We start from the raw sequence: 16,604 nt of genomic DNA, 5'->3' as shown, positions 1-16,604 counted from the left end.
CTAAGGGCTACTGGGATCTTCTTTGATCCCTGCAGATCCTGTGCTTCAATGAAAGGAAACCTGGGACCTCCACCTGCCACTCTCTAATTGTTCCCTGGGCTTCAAAAATGGCCTGCTGTTGGCATCCAGCTTGTTTTCACATCTATACTAATCACCTTCAATTCTGGGAAGCTTCCACCACCACCTAATTTGGGGAAGTAGCAATGGCAAAGGGGGAAGGAGAGTGACAGCCCATGGATGGATTACTAACTCTATTAATAATTTATTCATTCATTTTAAGAATATTTTGGAAACAGAATGGTTAAAAAGGGAAATTGTAATCACCCTCAACTACGGAGACAGCCACTGCCAATATTTTCTCTTTTACTGTATCATGCCATCCCATAATTTTTATCGTTTGCCTATCCCTTCTTCCTTCTTATTGTGACATTGGTTGGAAAGCCTACACCAGTTCTACCTGTAATGTAAGGGCATCACAGTAAATTACATGTAAAGACATGTTCCTTGTCACTGTGTGGTGGGAAGACATGAGTCTTTAATATGGTGCAGAGAACTTTATCTACAGAATTGGATAAATCTCAATGGTAAACATCGCTCTGGGACTTTTCTGAGGTCTTAATTTTCTTGTGTAGAGAGGGGGAATAAAAATCTGTGGCTGAAACATCTCTTACCCTGTAAGATTATTAGAAAGTTTTGAGCATATGAAACCCAATGGGTCTTGTCTAAAACAAAATCTAGTGTTCTGAAAAAATAAGAATGTATTTTAAATTCTGCCTTAATTGGAAAGGATCCCAAATTTACCAAATTTAGAACTCTGGAGTAGTTTGGGATCTGCGGCAAACAATGAGATTAGTATATGTACCAAAGGTACGAGACTAACCAGACAATTGTGCTAATGTTAAGTAAATCAGAGATCAGAGCAGTAAATATTTGAGCAAACTTTGTGTCTCAGAAGTGGGTGACTCACAACCTCCCACAAGTTCAGACAAATTGGACTTTCAGAAGAAATCACTGTTTTCCCAGTTACTCAGCAAGGCTTAAGGGAAGAGGTGAAAACAGAGGAGGAAAGGCCTCCATTGGCTAACAATAGGTGGCGTTTCCAGGAATGAGGCTTAAAGATCAAAGAGGAAAGGAATTGATTAACTCATTTAGAAAAGACAAGAAATTAGGAAGAAAGTAAAAAACACCTGGGTTTCCTTTGAGGACAGGCACTTACACAATTTCTCTGAAACTTATCTGTCACTTGCTCATTGACTTCTGAATAAATATTCTCGAAGCGACTACTTGCTGGCCAACAGTTTGGAGAAGCCGGCCATCTACAGTATGCTGGGTGCTTCTGAAGACACAGATTTGCTTCATAAGGGAACCCTTAGCTCACTCCCCACAACCAAAAGGGATTGGACTAAACAGCTATTTGTCACTCCCATCTCCAAAGGAACCGATTCTGAAGGATAACAGTCACTTTGCCAATTTGCACTCTGTAATTTGGCAGAAGTCACCCAACACTGGAACCTTGCCCATTACCAGCATTCAAACCATCTGACATCCCCGAGGGCCTGGCTACTGCCTATGCATATTCTTTTGCAGGTTCACGTGTCCACAGGCCTACATAGTTCATCACACCACATTCGAGCATGAGCGCACACATGCACACATCCACACACGCATGCACACTCCCACACACAGGTACAAGTGGAAGTGACATAAGGCACTTGGAAATGTGGCTACACACGAATTATTTTTGGAAATTAATATGGGATTAAAATCACACCTAAAGGCTAATATTCAAAAGGTTGCAACAAGTATTTGTTCCTTTCTATGTGATTAAAAAAAAAATCAAGATACTAATATGTTCTCCTTTACGTTTTTGTTGAATTTCTATCCAATGACTAATTTCCATTCATGTCTATGAAATGAGGAAATGTTCTGGTGTTTTAAATGTGGACACAATGTTGCCATGAATCTTACAAAAAAAAAAAAGTTCAAAATTGTTTCACGGTAAAACTGCAAGCTTCTCCCCTTTCTAGTGTCTTTGAGTCACCGATTTCAGATGTATTAGTCATATTCCTTAAGGCTGAACCTCATTTTATTAATTTCTGAAGTTTTCTCCTCATATAAAGGTAGCTAGAGTTCTGCAAGAGCATTAGAACAAGATCAGCCTGTTCTCAACGTGACAAATTATACGGTTTCTATGTGAACACTGCCGTTCTTCATTCAGAGTCAGAGAGCATGGGAGCTGGGATGAGTCATAGTTTCCCGACACTGGAAGAACGTGTTTGCTTCTCCAGCCTCTGAAATGCCATCGGAGAAGAACTTGATTCTTCCCAAGGACAAGCAAATTCTACAAGATCACATTCTAGATAAAGGAGTTTGAAAGAAGAACATGCCACCTTGGTGTCAATTTAACACCAGAACAGTATCCCTTGAATCCAGGGGTAAGGCAGAGAAGGCCGTTTTGTTAACCCCTATGCTGCCTTTAGACAAACCAGTATGGAAACTTTCTTAGATGTTTAGACATCAAAGTGTTTTAGTAATGCTGATTTCAGTGAGGAATACCAAAGTCTTGTACAAGCAAATATCAAACCAGGAAGCAACAAACCCTTCATCAATAACATGCTGGTACTCAGCACATCCCACAAAGCCTGTGAGGCAGGCATCTTTTTCTACGTGACTGAAGTTCTAACATATTCCTCAACCATTTTCCTCCTCAGACTCATGTTCTCAATGACACAATGTACTCTTCTTTTCTTACATGACTGTGACTGTCAGAACAACAGTCTACCTATCCAAATCAGCAAAACAAAACAAAAAACCAATGTGTACAGAAGCTAGGAAAAAAAAAAAAAAACAAAAAACAAAACAGGCTTTAAGGTTCAATAGAATTAAGTTGGGACCCTGGTATCTAAGCAACTCAATTATTCTCCTCTGCCTCCCAGTCTGCATCAATAATGATATCTATCCTGCAGTCATTTGTGAAAGTTAAAAGATAAAATTTTAAAGGGCTAGTCTACGCATTAGTTACCATCACTAACCCTTCTGTAAAAATTAATGAATTTTCCTCACAAAGTAATTGGAGTAAGGAAGCATCCAATATGAAACATGCACATAAGTGCACATACTTTTTAAAGGTTGCCAAATATGTCTGAAGGTAGAGCCACTGGTGAGGTTCTCGGGCCCCCAGTGGATGGCTCCACACCCTCGTGGACATGGAAAGTACTAATTAGATTCCAAGTGTCATTAAAAAAATAGAGAGAGAGAGAGAGACAGAAAGTGTGAAGGGAAATGTGAAACCGAGGAGAACCAGTGGAGAGACAGACTAGAGAGATTTGATACAATACATTGTATACATGTATACAAATTTCCAGTATTATTTTCAACTTTATAAATTGCTGAAGAAAATTATCCGCAAAAAACTAATGAAAATTCTAAATCTAAGACCATCCACAATGGAGTAATTACCAACCTTAATTTCCCATGCTGAACTGATTTAGGTGCCCACCACTGTCCCCAGCCCGGCCATCTTGTTTGTGGTGTACATTTGTCAGTATTGACAAAGGGAAGATGAATTGGGACATGAAGAGTTTCCTCCCACAGTCTACCTATACCTGACGCCATCCTCCTCCACCTCTCCAGCTTACTAAGTGTGGCAGCAAAGCAGAGGTGAGCAATGAAATCCTGGGCTTGAAATCCTTTTTGAAATGGCTGTGGGCAGATAGATGTAGAAATCAACAGCTGCTAGGAAGACAATCATAGTGTAGTATACAAGGTAGAAGCATTCTAGACAGTAGTCATAAGGATCTCACTGCCTCGGACTGACCATACGCTCTTCATTCGGTTTCTGGACCACTCAGTCTGGTTCTTTGTCATCGCATGGGGTAGTAATGGCTCCATAAACAGCTCTTCTAATGGTGTAAATGTATAGCAAAGGTATAGTGACTTGGTCACGTTCCCAAGCTACACTATAGATGTCAGTTTTCTTCCACCGTGAACAGTTATCCTGACTTAAGAATGGGATTTTCTGTGTTAAAAGAAATGGAGAAAACAGACTGGCCATAAACCAAAATCACTGGAGTGACCATGGTTCTTGTCATCATAGCAATCACAGTGAGATGTTGAAAAGATGGGCAGGTGACCAGCCTGTGCTATTGATTCAGTTTCTGAAATGTAGAAAATATTTTGAATAATGTAATCAAAAGAAAAGAGGAAATGAGCGAAAAGGAAAAGCAAGATGTTTGCCCTCTATAAAGCAGATTCAGCTTCCTACTGAGTGGCCCAAACTCAAACACAGAGACAGATGAACAATTCATAAGGTCCTCAGACATCAGGAATTGCCAATTCAAAGTAGAAGAGGGGAATATTTAATATGCTTATTTTCTGATAGTGAAGTTAGAGGGGGGAAAAATCTCATTTTGGAAAATTTAAGTAAAAAATATATGAATAAAAATTAAAACAATAAAATTTATCTCTATCAAAATAGTTAACTTGAATTTTTTTATTCAACAAGGGTGATTTTATGACAGATGTATTAAATTTTCAAAATTTTTTTTTAATTTTAAAAATCACTGAAAAAATTACTCTAATTGTTCTATGGAAGCAAACACAAAAGTGTTCAGCAATTGCAGAATGTCTTAAGATCCATGTGCTGGCACTTGTACCTAATTCTAGTACTCAAGAGATTGAGGAAGAAGAATCACAGCTTCAAGTTCAGTCTATATATATATCAGCTTCCAGGACAGCCCAGCAGATACAGTGAGAGCCTTTCTCAAAGAGCATGCAGACAAACAAACAAGGATGGCTGAGAATAAAAGAAGAATTCGGGGATGTGGAAAGGGCAAGTTTGAAAGGACCAGAGGCTCTCCTCATGGAGGTATGTGGGAGGCATCCCAAATAAGTGCATACCATGAACATGTTAATGTCTGTCCCGCGTAACCGTCTCGCCTGCAAGAACGACGCGGCACACAAAATAGAATCCTTCTGCGGTAAACTTTATTGCTCTGGAAAACCAGTACTTGCTTCACGTGACGAAAAAGACGGAGAAAACCAAGAAATCCAAGAAGACGAACAGGACGAACAAGACGAACAAGATCCACGAGACGGCCGAAAACCAACGGGAGAAAGAGAGGAAGAAGAGAGGAAGAAGAGAGAGAGAGCTATCCAGCTCTCCCCCTTATAAAGGGATCAGTCCTTGCCTTGGACGCGGAGCCCCCTGATTGGTTGAAACTCACCAGGCCCTATGACGCCACGGGAGAGGCGGAACTCATGAAGCGGAAGTTACCCAGCCTGTGCGCACATGGCTTGTTTACTGCTAACTCCAGCCAGATATCAGCGCCATCTTGTAATGGCGAATGCGTGGGAATGTGTGGGCGGCGCCCCACAAATGTCTACAGTGTCTAACATCTTGGAAATAATTCACTCAATCTTAAAAGTTGAAAACATTGCTTTTAAGGTTTTGTATGTTCTAATTCCAAGTGTTGTTTTCATATTTATATGAAATTTTTAATAAAAGTCCTGAGCAGTCTTAATTGAAATCCTTAAGAAACACAGCCTACTATACTGTAGGGTTAAAGAATATAAAAACATTTTCAACTCTTGACATATACTAGCTTGTACTTCTAGAAGGCTACATTGATTTAAAATTTCACCCTTCAGCTATTAGGGCCTCTCTCTCTTTAATTGTACTTTTGCAAAATAGATATTATTTTTAATAGCGTCTTCTTAATTCTCTAGGTAAAAGATGCCTGTTAATGTTTCACTTCTAGTTAACAATGCTTACTACGTTTAAACATTTCTTTATAAGTTGGTATCTCCTTTGGAATTTGTTTTAAAGTATTCCCTTATGTGTGGGGCGCTGCCTGCACATTCTCCATTAAAAGATGGCGCTGATATCCGGCTGGAGTTAGCAGTAAACAAGCCATGTGCGCACGTGCTGGGTAACTTTCCACTCCTTGAGCTCTGCCTCTCCCATGGTGTCATAGGGCCTGATGAGTTTCAACCAATCAGGGGGCTCCACGTCCAAGGTGAGGACTGATCCCTTTATAAGGGGATGGGCTAGATAGTTCGGGGTCTTCGTCTTCACGTGTTGCAAGCTTATGCTCTGCCTCTTGAGAGCATTAAAGCTATACCGCAGAAGAATCCTATTTCGTGTGCCGCGTCATTCTTGCTGGCGAGACGGTTGCGCGGGATACTTACGTATGAATAGCAATGAATGAATTGCTTTTGACATTAATAATCTCTACATTTTTATTATTATTTTATTTATAGTAAATTTTTTTTTGAAATGACCAGTACTTAAAATGAGACATTTACCCCCTAGTGTCAAAAAAACATTTTTAGAAATAACCAAGATGTCCTCCCTCCCTTCCTGGAGCTAAGACCAACTGCCATATGTGTGTCTTTGGTAGATTTTTTGTGTTCTGAAATCAGGAACAACAAAGGATCTTGCCTTGATCAATTTCGAAGAAGCCACTTACATTGTGGGATCAAAGTCTCACCCTGACAAGTTGGTGTCTGTCCTCTGGCAGGGAATCTGGAGATGCTTCGCAGCAGGAAGACTGTACCAGGAATTAAGTGAGGAGCCAAGCAGGTTGTACAAGGTCTTTGTCAAAACCTTGGGAAGATTTTATTTTCTCCAGATTCTGGGCAGAGAGGCCAAACCAAGCCAACAGCTTTCCCAAACACTACAAAGCAGGTACAAGCAAGAATGTTCTAAGAACCATAGGGTAACTTTATTCCTCTGTTGGATATGAAAATCATTAGGGCACATACACACCACTCTTGAAAAACTGAATATAGTGAAGGTAATCAAGGCCTATGGGACTGCAATCTCTTGGCAAAATCTATGAAAATAGATCAGGGTATCCTTGGGGGAATCTTGTCCTGCAGCCTAGAAAGAAATGGCTGAGAATGATAAGGTCTACTCCACTGACTGAAATGTAAGTCCCACTAAACATCAAAAAGCCTTACAGTTCTAAAAGCAACTGTGCTCAATCAAATTGCTGTAAAAAATTTACCAATCTACCTTAAATGTACAGGAATTGATAAAATAATACTTCTTGTTGCAGAAGTGGTTAGCGTTTGATAAACCTCATTAGGTGCCAGGCATCATGCTGAACGTGCCACGTAGGCTATTCTAATATGAGTAGAGGAAAGATGCCAGCCTACTGTTCAATTCCCAGACTCCCTCCCTCCCTCTCTTGAAATTGCCCGAGGCAGCATAGACTTGAAGCAAATCTAGATCAGCGTCATGGCAGAAATACAAGAGCTTAACTGTTATGTTTTCTCTTCTAAACCAAGAAAGATGCTTTTATTATAATTAGGTTTCTATGTTAGCTGTAGCACACAGTCTTATGTACTTTAGCAAGTAGAGACTCCTCAGCTCCCTCCGCCTCTCTTTCTTGGTATTTACTTCTTGCTTTGCTTTCTAATCTATTACGCTGTTGCTTCAGTGTGATAGTCTTTAAAGCCTTCAGGGAAAACATAAACAGATGAAATAAGCCATGGTTTCATAAATAAATACATAGAGATAGAAATGAACATATATATATATATATATATATATATAACTTTAATGTCCAAAATTGTAACAATTTCTTTTAAAAAGTATATGCACAGCCAACTGTAAATTTAGCTCTGAGGTAAAATGCCCTGGGTGCCTAGTAATGTGTCCCATGTCACCTTGTTGACCAAAGATAGGAAGTGGAGCGTATAGCATACCTAAAGTGGTATTACCTTTTAGCATTTATTGCTACAACAGAACCGATCCTGTCTGTTGCAATTCTGACAACATAAGATAGAGCAAATCTCCATGAAAGCTCTCTGTCAGCACAAATGATTAAGACCTTTACCATACATCTTATTCATGAGCACCCCCGAAAGCAGAATGCCCACTCACAGTGATTAGTGAGTGGCTCAGCCTGAATCATAAGAAAGTATGCACCTGACTGAATCACTAAGTCCACTTCCTGTAGCACCTGGTTTGCCTTGGACCACTGCCATGCACAAACGGCCCCAGACAAAGCCTGCTCAGCTTCTGAAATCTGATAAGGTCACAGCTAGAGGTAGTGTGCTGGTGAGATTCACCAGAGCACTGGTACAAGAATCAGGAAATCCATCGCTATCTAAAACCAATACAAGTATATCCATAGAGTTTTATGGTCTCATTTCCAGTCATTTAGACAAACCCATTGTATTGGGGACCCGGAAAGCAATGCAGGAAACGGCTAATATATGTCCAAGTGAGTACAAAGGTTATTACGTCTCAAAACGATTGACGTACAACGTGTCTGATAAACGTGGCTATTGAACTTGTGAGTCATCAATTCCACTACTGTTCTCCTATGAAAATTATCCTTGCTATATGACCTCAGGGCCACGAATCACCTCCTTCCCCCAAGACTTAGCACAGTATTCTCTACCATCTACAGCTGTGTGGAAACTCCTGTCTGTGAGAAACTAGGGAAAAATAATGACTTTAATAAATGTATTTAAAACCAAGTTTTGAAGGCCATTGAGAAGTCTCAGTGGGTAGGAGCTTGCCCACAAGCCTGAAGACCCAAGTCCCATTTCTATCACCTGCACAGTAAAAAGGAGAACCAACTTTCCCATGTTGTCTTCTGATCTCCAAATGTGTGCACACAAAATAAATAAATGTAGTTTAAATTTTTTGAAATCATATTTTTGTTTTGGCCTACATGGGGAACTCAGAGAATGAGCAAGCTGTTCAGCAAATCTCTATTTGTTTGCATTCACTATAATTTGAACAGTAAGCAACAACAGGAGCCCCACAGGTTCAGATCCCTAATACAGTGTGCCACTAGATGATCTACTACTCACAAGAAGGTTTGCACAGTATCAGTTCATAGGGGCTGAACTATCACCTTATTATAATGAGAAAGTCAATTGCTGAGAAAGTTTAGTCTGTAAACCTGTCATGAAGCAATATGGACAGGAACCATATGAAGGTTGCTTTGTGAGGAATATGAACTGGACACTTGGACTGTTTTATCTTTAATAGCATGAGACACTCACCTAACAACGGAGTCTTGCCAAGCCCATCCTAATCATCCTGTCCCCTTGACTTTGCCTATTTTGATTCCAGAATTGATTACTTTTGTCATAGAAGAGATGTTCTCTATGTCAAGAAAAGAAGCAAATCTTTTTAAAAAAGATTTATTTATTATATATTAAGTACATTGTAGCTGTCTTCAGACACACCAGAAGAGGGCATCAGATCTCATTACAGATGGTTGTGAGCCACCATATGGTTGCTGGGATTTGAACTCAGGACCCCTGGAAGAGCAGTCAGTGCTCTTAACCACTGAGTCATCTCTCCAGCCCAAAAAGCAAATCTTTAAGATTCCAGATATTGACTTATAAAATCACAGTCACATCCTGAACCGTCATCTGAGTTTTCCTTATTGGAATATTGAATTGCTTCTAAACGTAACAGTTGTTCCCAAACTTCCCACTGACCATGTGTAGATGCGGTGATATTCATTGTGTGAGTACTGTCCAATTCTGGAATTAGGGGAAGTATATTAGTTGCCTCTTTTGTCATTGTGATGGGATACTTTACAGAAGTGACTTAAGGGGGAAGTCAATTGGGCTCACAGCATCTAGGGCACAATACACAATACATCATGATGGGGAAGGCTTGGTGTCTGGGAAGCTCCATCAGTGATGCTGGGAGCTTGTGGAAGCAGCTTTTTGCAGCTTGATAGACCAGGAAGCCCAGAGCTTAGTGAGGAATCAGAGGCAGACATAAGCTCAAGGCTTGGCCAAGAGGGCCACATCAACTAGCTAGCCACTATGCCCCCCAAAGGTTCTATGACCTCCCAGAACAATACTATCAGACAGGGGCCAAGGGTTCAAACATATAAATGGGGGAGAGGCAGATTTCAGACTTCAAGCCATAACAGATTGTTAACTTTTAAAAATAAAGACTTTGGGGTCAAGGTGGTGGTTCCATGGTTAAAAGAATATCCTGCACTTTCAGGGGACTTGAGTTTGATTCCCAGAACTCACATCTGATGATTCATAACTACCTGCAACTCCAGCTTCGGGGGATCCAAACCTCTGACAAGCACCCCCCCAAGATGCACACACACACACATAATTTAGGAATAACAAAATAAATCTTTTAAAATGAAGATATTAGTTTAAAAATACTGAGAGATACGTTATCATCTTTCCCATGAAACTGTGGTAGATTTTGGTTTCACCATCAGGAAACCATCCCCACCTCACTAGACTGTCCATTTCTGACAATTCCATCCCATGAATGTATTTATTACACAATGGATTGTGTTTAGAACAGTATACATATGCAGTCAGAATAATCACAAATCCCCATAAGTCTTTGCTGAGTTGACATGAGTGCCTGACCAGTCTCTCAAGGCATTTACAAGACTGTAGCTACGCATTGTACCTCCACACTAAAGTTCATGCTGAGCTTTGCTTATCACCAGCAACTGTATTGCTAAGTGGACCGTGCCTGATTGTGCTGTCTGCTCCTTTTCCTGCTTTGTGGACAAATTCTTATTTATGCAATCATGGAATCTAAGTACCAGATGAGACCCAGAGGAATCCCAGTTAAGCCTTCTGCTCCAACCCAATGCCGCAGATTACCCAAGGCTTATTTCTTTGGCTTTTACAGATTTCCTGAAGCAAAGATTCACAACTGGTAAGTTCTCCAGCTTAATGAAGATGTTCTTTTTCCTATGTGAGTATAAGATTTCTTATGAGAACTTCAGGCCATTTCTCTTTCTGATCTCTATGGGAACAACGACCAACTACTTAGTTCTTCAACAAATGGCATTCCATAGGATTGGAAAATCTACAATTACTCATAATTGTTTTATCCCTCCAGTTGCATTTCCCACAATTCTTTAACTGTTTTTGTTTCCCAACATTTCTAGTGTCTTTGTTTCTCCCAAGTTCTTTGATATACTTTTTAAATCCTGTGTAAAATATAGGAAGATCAAATATTACTAATAATATAATTATTAGTCATCATATGTCAGAAATTTTACTCCAGCTCCTATGTTGTAAAATTAACATATGTTCACTTTAGGAGAAATATGAAGCAGTGTGCTTACATCCTCTTTATGTCTCTTGCTCAACTCTGGCTTGAAATTACTGTTCCTTTTAGACTATTTGATTTTCTCAGACATGAATCATCAGTCAACCAGAGAAAATGTGTCTCACCTTCCACCCAAATTCAAAATTCTTCCAATACTCCTAAAGCCATTGCCTCAGCAGTGTGAGCCATTTGAACCATGCTCAGAATCACGCTGTCTTTTGGTAGACTTCCTGCATGGGGAACACGCCCAGGAACCTCTTCAAGTATGGATTGTCATTGTCATGCGTGCCTTTGTATCAGGAGTTCAGTGAGTCATTTTAGTAATTGTGTTGAAACAGAACCTTGAAATGGGAAATTTGCTTGTGAGGGGCCCTTAAAATAACATATAAAATACAATGAGAAATGTCTCAGGATAATCATAACCTGTAATTATTATTGCAGTTTTTCATGGCAATTCTTGGACCGATGCTGGAAGAACCTAAGGGAATGGAAAGACAATGATTAAGAAACCAAGATAACCTTGAGGAAAAGACCAAACTTGATTTTATTCAAATACTACATCATTATCCCTACAAATAAACACACCCCATATCTTCGGTGCTTTTAGATCACAGGTCATCATTGTAGGTCATGTGCTGTGCCAGCCAGGGCCCAGGAGCAGAGGCATTGATGTCTTCCATAGTCTGTTTCAGTAAATATGATGGCTTAACATTTTACCACCACTCCCCCCTCCCACTGTCTCACTCCACGGATGCCATTCTAGTGTGGAGCTGAGCACACAAACTCTGTCACACAGTCCACATGCCTCCCTCTCTAGGCTGTTTCCTCTCCAGGCGCTTCACTCCACCTGCCCTGCAGCTTCTGTCCCGGGTGGTTATGACCGCCTCTTTCCACTACACACAGCACAAAAATTACTCCAAAGCCAGGTATCTTTTCAAGCAGGTTTATATATTAAATTCTCAATCTCCAACCCCTCTACACAATAAGATTACATCCAATAGACAATGATACGAACTGCCCTTCTATAGGAGATAAAAAGACCTATAGAATCCCTTAAAAGTATTCATATCTACCTATTGCCAATTACGACCACTGGACCTAGAATTTCCTTCTTGAGCTCCATCTTGATTCTCTCCCAGAATCTCCTCCTCATCTGTTTTCCTAGATTTTTCTCCTCTGCCAACCTCTTCACTGCCCAATTATATATCACCTTAACATCAATCCACAATAGTCAACTGTGAACTTGGTCACTTTAAGAGTGCCATGACAACTTCTTGTCATCTTCAGCATCCTTATGCATGTCTTCTTCCTTTTGAATGTTAAATTCCTTACAAACACTGACTTAACAAATCCTCAGAATCGTCCAGTGATGCAGATATTATTGAAACCCTCTGTCACACATGGAGAATTGAAGACTTGGGATATTATGCAAATTTCCCATACATCTGAAAAATAAAAGATCCTGGCCCTAACCTTTATGGTTCAGACTTTGACTCTGCTTTTTTTTTCTCTCTCTCTCTCTCTCTTACAACTTTATTTTACAAAAAGAGGAACACATATACAGATTTTTAAAGGCATTTTGACATAACACTATATGAATATTTTTGTCAGTACTTAATTCTTTTAGAGGTTTGATAACATGCATTGAAATCCCACTAGTTACCGTAAGCATAAAGTACATGTAGGACAGAACATAACATAGAAACAGTTGTCTTGGTGAGTATAGATTAAGCATAATGATCTTTGAATACCAAAAATTGCCACATGGCTATATTCTTAGCTCTTGGATTATTAGTGATTTAAGGACCAGGTGTACCACACTCTGAGAGGGTTCTATACATTTTTTTTCCTAAAAAGGACTGAGTCTTTCTTTTCTTTTCTTTTCTTTTCTTTTTTTTTTTTTTTTTTTTTTTTTTTTTGGCTTTGTTTTTCTTGAACTTCATATAGTCTGTGAGTTGTTTATGGGGTGTTCAGAGCTTTCTGGGGGTTAGTATCCAATTATCAGTGACTGCATATTATGTCTGTTCTTTGTGACTGGGTTACCTCACTCAAGATGATATTCTCTAGATGCATCGATTTTCTTAGAAAGTTTTGACTCTGCTTTTAACCGCTATTAATGAAGTAGTATTGGAACTATTGGATAAAAAACAGGGGTCGGTACCAGGAGCTCCATTGGCACCGGGAGTCTCTACATTCTCTCCTGATTGGAAGAGTTTTTCAAGCTGAATATGCCATGAAGGCTGTGGAAAACAGTAGTACAGCTATTGGGATCAGATGTGAAGGTGTTGCTGTGTCAGGGGTAGAAAAACTAGTCTTTTCCCAACTTTATGAAGAAGGCTACAATGAATATCTTTTTAGTGTTGATTGACATGTTGGAATGGCAATGGCAGGTTTGTTGGCAGATGCATGTTCATTAGCAGACATAGTAAGAGAAGAAGCGTCCAACTTTAGGTTTAACTTTAGCTATAACATTCCTCTAAAACATCTTGTACACACCTGTGCACTCTACAGAGCCGGTAGACCTTTTGGCTGCAGGTTCTTGTTGGGGTCTTACAGTGGGAATGATGGTGCACAGCTCTGTATGTTGGGCCCATCAGGTGTTTCATATGGTTACGGAGACCATGCCATTGACAAAGCCAGGCAAGCTGCAAAGACAGAAATAGAAAAGCTTCAGAGGAAGTTGCAAAATAATTTACATAGTATACATTGAAGTTAAGGATAAAGCTTTTGAACTAGAGCTCAGCTGGGTTGGTGAATTAACTAAAGGAAGATATAAAATTGTTCCCAAAGATGTAAGGGAGGAAGGAGAGAAAGATTCCAAGGGATCTTTGAAGAAAGAAGATGAATCAGATGATGACACTACATAACACTTTCTTCACCATCCCTTGGTTTATAGTTCTGTGACAGCTGCATATGGCTAGCACCATGGATTATATACACGCACTGACCAGTTTTCATTAAATTTTGTCTTATAAAAAACAAAAGAAAGAAAAACAAGTACTCAGTAAGTGGGCTTGCCATACACGCATACTGATAGTCTGGATAATGACATTTATTTTTCAAAGTGAACAGATTGTATGTGATCCACTATGTATTAGGCTGGCCTTAAGGGGTATTGTGGGAAGTGGCATAGCAATCAGTAGGTGGAGCTCTTTCCTCTGATTGTATTACCACCCACCACTCCCATCCAAGCTCCACCTCCTCCACTATTGTATTGGGAGATGTTAGATAATACCAGTATGTCAGCTATTAAAAAGAAACCCCAGTAGGTTTATAACTATATATAATAATTTAACATTTAATAATATATTTAGTAATTATTACTATTATACAGGTTAATGATTAATATTAATAATGTATTATTGATTAATGCATTAATATTATAATTAATTATATGGTATATATTATTAATATGTATTATATATTATTAATGTATTACATATTATATCTGTGATATATAGAAGACACAAAATGAGCAAAATTATCCTCTATAGACTCTGTTCAAATTCTATTGAATTAACTGTAGAAACCCTTAATATTATCATGGAGATGACACATAATAAAATATGATATTTATAACAAAATATGTTTTAATATCACAATATTTATTATATAAATTACAAATTATATTATAAACAAAAAAATATAACATAATAAAATACTTATTTTATTATATGTATAATGCCCATGATAATATTAAAGGTTTCTATGGTTAACTCAATAGTATTTGAATAGAATATATAGAGACCAATTGCTTATTTTGTGCCTCCATATCGTTGCATAAAGTTAATTATAGGTGCTATATGAAGAACTGTTGAGAATAACTGATAAAATACATTTTACCATATATAAGTGCTATTAAAGTATTTAGTTTAAAAGTTATCATTCTTTGTTCTTAATCTCTTTCAAAATGTGTTCTCATAACATAATGTGAGTTGAGTTTGGTCTAGAAAAGTTTTACCCACCTGGCAGATTGGAAGAAGAAGGCCACATAGATCAAACAAAAGTAATCACATAAGGGAAGTTACCTCAAAAATCTGGGATTCTGGGTTTTCTCTACTTTGTACATCATGGTTCTGTCTGGCTGTCAATGATGCTGTTAGTGACTGTGGTTCCCTTTCCTTCCTCCTTCCTAATTTTTACCGATGCTTTATGCAGCTCTCTGGACAGTCTGGGTAAAGCAGAAATAACAGTAGGTTTGAATAATCTCTCCACCTCAATGGCTCTTTGAGATGAACAAATTGCTGTTTTGGTTCTGTGTGTTGAGGACACTCAGTGAAATTAACAGCTTCATTAGGGTGAAGTGTCTAGAACTTTCTAACCTATAAAGGAATGGAGCAAGTGTGTAGGAATTCTCTTCTCTATCCACCTTTCCTATTCCTCTTATCCCACCAACACTTACTGAATCAGGATATCACTAACAGAGGAATACATGCGAGGCACAGGTTTAGTTATACTTTCAATTACCAGTTATGCTACTAGAAAGTAAAAAAAAAAAAAACAAAAAAACAAACAAACAAAAAAAAAAACCAAAAAAAACCCAGGCATAGCCACCAGAAAGTGTAGTAAGTTGGTCTAATGCTGCTTGTGTTCAAATGTTAAGTTCTATACCCCAGGATTTGGTTGTTCCACAACAAGTAGATCCTCAGGTATACTTTGTTTTGTTGTATAAACCTTGTTTCAGTAAAAATAAAGAGCATCTACTAGTTCCCTGGCTTCTCACTCCACGCTTGGTGCCGCATGGTCTATGAACCACAGAGTCTATCTGTGTGCCCTAGATGCTTCTTTGTCACAGGTCTGTGGGAATTCTACCCACATCCCCTGCAGCCTGGTAAAAATTAAAGCTCTAGAACATGTTAAATTCTCAATCCACAGTCCATCCGCGCAATGAGCTTAAAACCAGTTGACAAAGATATAAACCGCCCACCTACATAAGATAAATTGATCTATAAAAATCCATCCCTTAGAATGTATACATAACTACCTATGGCTACTCAGAACTTCACAGATGGAGATGAGTTATCGTCATCTTCCATTTTGATTCTGCTGCTTTTCCTCTCTCTCACCTTTCTAAAACTTTGTTCCCACCCATTCTCTACTGTCCAATCACATATCATCTTGACATCAACCTACAAACCTATCCCCCACCCCCGGCAAGTTTTCCCTGATAGGGTAATAATGATGCCTACAGCCTGTAGCTGGGCAGAGTTCCTCAGGGTCTGAGGTAGGGACCACAAGGGAGAAAAGGGGGAAGAGGAAGAAGGAAGAAGTCACCGTGGGGTAGGTGGATCATGAACACATGGCCATAATGACTAGCCTATTTGAACAAGAATGTTCCAGGCTGAACATGGCAAGTCATATATCAGTGTTATTAACAAGGAAGTAGACAACATGGCATAGAGGGTTAATATCTGCCTAGCTCTAATACTTTAAGGCTTATTATAAATATAAAGGTTTTGTGTCTTTTGTTTAGGAACTAAATGATCTAAGGTGTGGTAGAAACCGCTAAATAATATTTTCCGCA

General features: G+C 39.0%; 1 pseudogene across 1 annotated transcript; it reads left to right on the top strand.

Annotated features, from left to right (window-relative positions):
• Window positions 1-13,457: 13,457 nt before the first annotated feature.
• On the top strand, window positions 13,458-13,947 carry LOC308420904 (proteasome subunit alpha type-3-like; annotated as a pseudogene). The gene has a single exon. The product of its transcript is annotated as a proteasome subunit alpha type-3-like (transcript).
• Window positions 13,948-16,604: the final 2,657 nt, after the last annotated feature.

This window comes from Micromys minutus (genome assembly GCF_963924665.1).
Source record: "Micromys minutus genome assembly, chromosome: 5".
NCBI classification, from domain to species: domain Eukaryota; kingdom Metazoa; phylum Chordata; class Mammalia; order Rodentia; family Muridae; genus Micromys; species Micromys minutus.
The sequence above is the reverse complement of the archived record's forward strand: the minus strand, read 5'-3'. Positions and strand labels throughout refer to the sequence as shown.